At 40.6% G+C, this 8,303-nt stretch overlaps 1 pseudogene; it reads left to right on the plus strand.

Annotated features, from left to right (window-relative positions):
- The first annotated feature begins 324 nt into the window (after nt 1–324).
- On the plus strand, nt 325–7,686 carry LOC128097059 (proteasome subunit alpha type-7-like; annotated as a pseudogene).
- The last annotated feature ends 617 nt before the right edge of the window (nt 7,687–8,303 follow it).

Consider the following 8,303-nt stretch of genomic DNA (forward strand, 5'->3'; position numbering starts at 1 on the left):
TCCCTAGTTGGTAGAATTGTTTGGGAAGGATTAGGAGGCATGACCTTGTTGGAAGAGAAGGGGTGGGCCTTGAGGTTTAATATGTTCACTTCATTCCCAGCTAGCTTTCTTTCTGCCTTATGCTTCTAAATCAGATGCAAGCTCTCAGCTACTGCTCCAATGTCATGTTTGCCTGCCTGCTGCCCTGCTCCCTGCCATAATGCTCATGGACCCACCCACTGAAACTGTACGCCTCCATTAAATGCTTTCTTCCCTAAGTTGCCTTGGTCGTGGTTTCTCTTTATAACAATAGAAAAGTAACTAAGGCAGAAGTTGGTACCAAGCATGGAGTATTACCATGGCAGGCCTGACCATACTGTTTTTGGAGGAATGTGGAGAATTTTAAGACCTTTGACTAGGAAAGCAGTTGAACACGGTAAGCAGTGATTATTGGACCATCCTAGTAGGAGCTTGGAAGACAGTCGTGCTGAGTAATGTGAACTATGGAGGCCCAGCTCAAGAGGTTTCAGAGGGGAACAATATTAGAAACCGGGCCAGAGACCAATCTTGTGATATTTGGGCAAAGATTGTGACTGCTTTTTGCCTTTATTCTAAAAATCTGTTTGAGTAATAAATTTAAGAGTTTGGAACTAATTTCATTGGCAAAGGAAAGTTCAAGACTTATTGGCTCTATTGTATCATTATTAATGGTCAATCTTACGCAGATCTAAAATGAAGAGGAACAAGCAGGACAAAAAGAAATACAAAATGTACAGTTTGAGGAGAAAAAAAAAGAGTACCAAGAAATTTAATGTTGGAGCTATGGTTTGTGCTAGGACAAGGAGAGGCCTGATGAGAAACAGAATAAAGGGAGTGGTGCCCTCAGGGAAAGACCCCTTCCCACTACTCCTGCCATCAGCTGCTCCACCCTAACCACCCATTGCAATAATCAATTCATTTCAGAGAAGGTCAGGGGCCTTCATTTCTGTATAAATGATGCTTATACGAATGCCAGACACATTTTAGTTGCTCCATGGTTCTTAGTTGAAGAAGACAGGACAGGGTAAGGAGTGAGTGAGAGAGGAAAGGACAGAAGGAAATGAGAGAGAATGGAGATTCATGAGTAGGTGGTATATGAATGGATTCAAACAGTCTTGGCTGCTAGTGTGTTGATTAGAAAGAAAAGAGGCAGATAATGCAGCTGAAAGCCAGATTCAAGTTCCCCAGAAGACATCAAATCACTTTTGCTCTGAACTCAGGCAGAGCCATGGGATATCTACCAAGGAGAGCTGCAGATGGGTAGTGGAACTTCCCCAAGAGTATGTTATAGTCAGCAAAGTTGGGAGGGCGTAGCCATCTAACCCTTTGACATCAGACATATACCTAGCTACAGAATTAGGAGTTTACCCTGGTGAATTTCAATCTTGCTTTAATCCATATTTCCTCACTGTGTCCCCTTTCATCCCTTTTGGAATGGGAATGTATATTCTGTACCACTGTTCATTGGACATATTTAGTTTGCTTTTTAATTTTAGAGATGTTTGCTGTATAAAGTGGAGGTTTTGGCACGAGAAGTATAAAGTGAGGACATGACCACTGCAAGACATGGTTGAGGAGAAGGTTTCTATTGTAGATATGAGGAGCTAACAGCCAGAGGCATCTGGAAAAGTTCAGAGCAGGGAGAGGAAGTAGGAGATAAGACATGACCAGCAGACTGAACTGAGCCATGGGAGGAAAGAGTGGGAAAAAGAAGCAAAAAGAACTGAGCAAGAGAGGAAGAGAGCAGGGACCAAAGGAGGCCAAGAAAGATTGGCAGAGAGTGTGGCTGAAATGGAAGGGTTCTATAGGAACTGGAAGCAAGGGGAAGGGAAGCCCATGGGCTGGAGAAGTTTAGGGTAGGGCCAGGGTGAGACAGTTACAATGGGGATTGCATGAAGTCTCAGAATAGACTTTAGAGTTTTAAACTACTGAAATTGTAAAAGACTATGGGAACTTCTGAAGTTGAATTAAATGTGTTTTGCATTATGATATGGCTTTGTGGGAGCCGAGAAGTGAGATGTGTGGCTTGAATAAGTATGCTCCCTCACAGTCTCAGGTTTGAATACTTGGTCCCCAGTTGGTGAAACTGTTTAGAAGGGTTAAAAATGTGGCCTTGTTAAAGGAGATACGTTTCTAGGGGTGGGCTTTGAGGTTTAAAAAGCACAAGCCATTTCCATTATCTATCTATCTATCTATCTATCTATCTATCTATCTATCTATCTATCTATCCATCCATCCATCCATCCATCCATCCATCCATCCATCCATCCATCTATCTATCTATCTATCTATCTATCTATCTATCTCTCTACCTCATACTTGTGAATCAGATGTAAGCTCTGAGCTAATGCTCCAGCACCACGCTTGCCTGTCTGCTGCTATCTAAAAGGAGGGAACCTCAACTGAGAAAATGCTCCATGAGAATGAGCTGTAGGGCATTTTCTTAACCAGTGATTGATAGGGCAAGAACCATCTGGCAGTCCTGGGTTCAATAAGAAAGCATGATGAGCAAGCTGTGATTAGCAAGCGAGTAAGCAGCATGCCTCCCTGGCCTCTGCATCAGCTCCTGCCTCCAGGTTCCTGCCCTCACTGATTTTGATGATGGACAGTTATATGGACCATGAATGAAATAAACCTTCTCCTTCACAAGTTGCTTTTGGTCATGGTGTTTCATCACAGCAATAATAATCCTAATTAAGTCATGGTGTCTCCCATCAATAGAAAAGAAGCTAAGACAGACACAAAGGGGAGACAAGGGGACAGCAATGAAAACAGGACTAAAGCAGGAGTAAAACCCAGCAAGACAAACGCTAAGGTCTATCCCTCCACATCCAGCTTGCAGGGCTTGTGGTAGCATCATTTGGGACACATAGAGCTCAAGTAGCCCTGTCCCTCTGGCCCTGCCACTGGTAACATACATGGGGCATCATTTGTGGTGGCACTACTGAGTGCCTGCAGATTTCCTCAGAAGAGCGTTTACACAGCATTTCATATATGTAATTAATTTCGGTATTTCAATGACCTAGTGGTTCTATTATTATTGTCACCCCATTTCCTGGATAAATAAATGAATGTACAGGGAAACTGAAAGACAACTATTAATCCACACAGTTGATTTGGACATAGGATATTTGGCTGCAGAGACTGTTCCTAGCACTTTGCATGATGACCTGTTTGACCTGTTTGTCTTCGTTTTTGCTTATTGATCACCTTCAGATCTTCAGTGCCTCCTACAGTCATATCTGCCATGTCTTCTTCTTAGCTGTTAGTGCCTGAGCCACCTAATCCATGGTTGTTCGCTTGTGAAGATGTGAAGCCACATGATAGGGCTGGTAAAATAAAGTCTGGCTTCTAATCTTGGCTTCATGCTATACTCTCAACCCAGGTCTTTATCTTGATTTTGTAACCATTTTTCTAGTCTGGATTCCCTCCTTTATCACATTTGAGACTCAAGAATCAAATAAGATATGATCATGAACATGTTTTTTTAAATCTACAATTCATTAAACAATTACATTATTATGTATGTTTTATGCTTTGATAAGCCTCCAGAATGCTAGAAAAGATGAAGAGCTCAATATAAACATTTCTTAAATAATAAATCAAATACTTATTCTCCATGAGCTGAAGATGCTTAAGAGCTTTGATGGGATCTGAATCGTAGCTAGCATGACACAGTTCTGAGCTCTACTACACACCCATACTTAAATTCATGTATCAGTACAGAATCACATCTTACAAAATTAGAACTCTCCATTTTTCACTGCTTTAAGACCTGTTGATTCACCTACTTTCTAAAATGTACTTTCCACTCCAAAACCAGTATTCACAATATTTATTTAGTGTGTCCAGTCATGTGCACAGGATTGAGAACTGATAATCTGTATTAAATACCATGTCTTTATGTAAAAATGCATATAAAGCAAGCTTACGTGTGATAAGTTGACAAAGTTCCTGGACCAGATGTTTACCAGAACCTTAAGCTGCATTTTTCCTTGGAGCAGTGCTTCTGCACTCACTAATTCAATGCTTACAGTGATCTTGCAGTATACAACTTCCACAAATAATGGAAACTGAAAATTTCTAAGGAAATAACTAAAAAACAGAAAACATTTATTTTTTAAAAAACATATTAACTAGCAAGGAAACCTTTCTGAGAAAATCTATAGTTTAAATATTAAAATCTTGAAGTCATAGTTTAGACTGAGATTGATTGTATCAGCCCCCAGGGCATTCAGAAAGCAAACTGGCCCTTGGTGGCTTGCTGCTGCTGCTGCTGCTACTTAGAAGAGTTGGTTTTGCAAATCCCCAGAAGAGTGAGTACTTAAAAATAAAGAGCTGTGGAGAGGGCCTTGTAGCTTGTCATAGTCTCAAATGATCAGAAAATGTCATTAAAGTCATAGCCTGAGTTCAGAGCAAAAATTGATTCAGTGTCTTCTGGAGGAACTTGAATCTGACTTTCAGCTTGCATTATGTCTCTTTTCTTTCTGATCAACACACTAGCAGCCAAGACTGTTTGAATCCATTCATCACACCACCTACTCATGAATCTCCACTCTCTCTCATTTCCTTCTGTCCTTTCCTCTCTCACTCACTCCTTACCCTGTCCTGTCTTCTTCAACTAAGAACCATGGAGCAACTAAAATGTGTCTGGCATTCATATAAGCATCATAAATACAGAAAGGAAGGCCCCTGACCTTCTCTGAAATGAATTGATTATTGCAATGGGTGGTTAGGGTGGAGCAGCAGACGGCAGCATCAGTCTGTCTGAGAAGTCATGAAAGAGTGCAAGGCCCCAGGTGGGAAGGAACTGTAAGTGTCCAAGGCATAGGAAATGAGTGTCTAGTACATGTCCCTGAAGCAAAGGTACAAATGAGACCAGCTTTCTGCCAAGTTGCAACTCAAATGTGTAGTGCCATTCTGCTTGCTGTCCCCCAGACTCAAAATTTGACCTCAAGTGCCTGCATGGAATGACAGTTTTGATGAGTATAAGTTTGGTCATAATATCATTGCCATGGAAAACCATGGGAACTGGCCTTTTGTATTAGATCTTAAACATAGCAGCAGAGGAACCGCCACCAGCTCCCGTGTGGATTCTGCTTTCTTTCTCAATGCTTGAGGAAGGCACATGTTCTCAGCAGAGTCAATAAATGATCATGAAGACAGACCTTTGAGTTAGAAATCTTTTTTCTGTTTTAATTTAAGCTTGGTATCCTCTGCCAACCTCATACATGGTACTTCATCTGGAAATTTTTAATTTCATTTTATGTTTTTTTTCTGTCTTATTTGCACCATGTTCTTCCAGAACACTGCTTGACTTGGATTATAGAAGACTGTCTTCTATAAAAAGTATCTTTGCTTGTAAATGAGTTCACCCCTAAGGAATGTCTGAGTTCACTGTGATACCTCAGACCAGTTTCTCTTCATTCACCCATGCTTATTCTGTCTGCTCTTCTCAGTATAGATCTTATCATTGTAATGATGTTTGGGTCTTGTTCTGATTTGCAGTTCTATGATATTCATCACAGAGTTATTGACTTTTCTTTAGATCTCTACCTTATTAATTTCTCCTTCTCATAGTTCCTTAGAGTATATATTGCCAAGGTGGAACTGCTCCCAGGTCCCAATGTTTCCAGACACACTATCCCCCTTCCTTTCCTGGTCTACTTCTTCTCTATTGGCCATGCTGGGTATCTCATGGGGATCACAGACATGCTTCAGCTTGTGAACATAAAGCGCAAGAGGGTTCTCTTGGGTTCCCCTCAGCATAATAATCATAAGCCTGCAAATCCTTAGCTTTAAGCTCTTTCCTCTACCCTGACAGTACAAGTGAGATGTGGCAAGGCCTGGGGACCACTGGACCAATACTCACTCCTCCCAGGATAGCCATGGTTCAAGTCACTCTCCCAAGTCAGGAAGGTCCTGAGGATATTTCTTCAGTGCATTCATTGGCAATCAACCAGGTGGAGGAAAGGCAAGGATGACATAGTCCACTTTCATCCAGTGATTTGGCCATAGGCAAGCCCAAGGTATAGCACATCCAACCAGTTTTAATTATTTTAGATAAACTAGCCTGTGTTTCTCTTCACACCATCCATTTGCAAGGCTATTTTCATCTTTGTTTTCCAGATGAGGAAATTATCTGAGAAGCTAGATGAGGTAACTGGAGATAGAAGTTTCAATACCATTATCCTAAGACTCCATCCTAGACAGGTTCCATCTTCCATGCTTATGTGGCACACCTTTCATCCTCAGTGCCAAAACTCTCAGGTATTTAGCATATGTGATGAGAATGCTCATGGCATCATGTCCCTGATGGGGCTGAAGCCACTATACTCCAAACCTCTTATTTGGGGACCTTTCTCCTTTCTTCCATCAGATTTTGAAGTTAGTGACTTTAGATATTATTCCCTTCATTGTGTGACTTCTGAAGGTAGGAGACTTAAGTATACTTAGGTTCATTGGTACAAAGTGACAGGGATTGAATGACAGTTCTTTTTTCACTTGTTTTCCCAATAAAGTCCAAGGGAGTGATCTGCACATCTTTTAGGGTGATGGGCATAAAACATAAGGACAGAGTTTTACTCCCTTGGTTTTGTACAGTTAGTTAAGGAAATTTTATATGTGGGCATATACAGTCTTAGTAGCCCAGGCTGACTTCATATTAACAGTCTTCATGCCTTACTCTCCAGAGTGCTGAAGTCACAGGAAAATGGAACCAGACCCAAATGAAAAGACTCTCAATAGAAGGTGAGTCTTGGGTTACAACTTGGAGTAAGTACAAGAATCATACAGCCAATGCTATGGTAGAATGATTTTTCAAGAAAATGTGAAAGGTAGAGAATTTAGAAACAAAAGATGTATTAGGAAAAACTGCAATTAACTCGAGAAACTCAAAAGCCTAACTCTTGAGTGAGAAGATAAGGCTGAGAGAAACAGTTGAGGGCATGTCTCCTGGTCCTATGGCTACTTCTTCCAAATGGAATATGTGCAGGGGTGATCAAGAAGGGCTCCACAATGATTGGTGTTCAAGTAAGGGGCATTGTTGTTCTTGGTATGAAAAAAAATCAGTGACCAAGCTAAAGATGAAAGAACAGTGCAGAAGGTCTGTACTTTGGATGATAATGTCTGCATGACCTTTGCATGCCACACTGCTGAAGTAAGAATAGTCAACAGAGCCTGGGTAAAGTACCAGAGCCACCAGCTGACCATGGAGGACCAGTTTCTGTGGAGTACATCACCTGCTACTTTGCCAGTCTGAAGCAGAGCTACACATAGAGCAATGGGTGAATGCCATTTGGCATCTCTGCCCTAATTGTGAGTTTTGACTTTGATGGCATCCCCAGACTCTATCATAATGACCCCTTGGACACATACCATACCTACAAGGCCAATGCCATTATCTGGGGTTGCCAAGTCACTGCATGAATGCCTAAGAAGAACTACATCAATGGTGCCATCAAGACAGACAATCTGATCACCAAAGCAGTGATCAAGGCCCTTCCATAAGTGGTCCAGTCACTGAACTTGCTATCTATCATGAGACAGTACCTAAAGATTCTAAATCCTGAAACACTTGAGGAGTATGTCAGTGAAAGTGAAAAAGAAAAAGAAGGAAATGAAAAGAAGAGATATAGTGAGCATCCATTGGGCAGCTTTCAGCCTTGATCATGAGTGAGCCTTGGTGTTGTAGGCCTTCAGTCTACTTGTCCAAGTGGCCAATAAACTTTTTCATTGAAAGGGGGGTTTTATTTGGATATGTCCCTTTGGCAGTGTGTACATATGAAGGGTTTAGAGCACAAGAAAAGAGGCAGGGAAACCAACAAGTGAATTGTTAGTAATTGAATGGAAAAAAGTATAGAGAGTCAGAAAGAAATCCAAGAAATATTTAGGAAGGAAAATATCTGACACGTTGTGATTAATTTGAGCATATTAGAGATTTGAACCTCAAATAACTTCATTATATCTTGTTTCTAGTTCAAGTGTGTGGCAGGTGAAGCTATTGACCATATAAATGTGAGTAAGTTGTACCATAAGGGGGGAAATTTGGTGAATTTTGTTTGAAAATGCTTTAGTTGCTTACTAAGTAACATCCAGGGAAAAAATGTAAGTTTCTTTCAAAAATAATTACCTTTTTTCCAATAATTTCATTATATTTATACTTACAGATATTGACAGTAATTTTTTATAAGTAGAGAGTATATATCTGTTTATTTTATTGCTAGATTACAACCTTGATAATAAGATTTAAAGTATATAGTTCATTTTTATAAACCCTATGGTGA

The sequence above is a fragment of the Peromyscus californicus genome, unplaced genomic scaffold (assembly GCF_007827085.1).
Source record: "Peromyscus californicus insignis strain IS unplaced genomic scaffold, ASM782708v3 Scaffold_5__1_contigs__length_169319896, whole genome shotgun sequence".
NCBI classification, from domain to species: domain Eukaryota; kingdom Metazoa; phylum Chordata; class Mammalia; order Rodentia; family Cricetidae; genus Peromyscus; species Peromyscus californicus.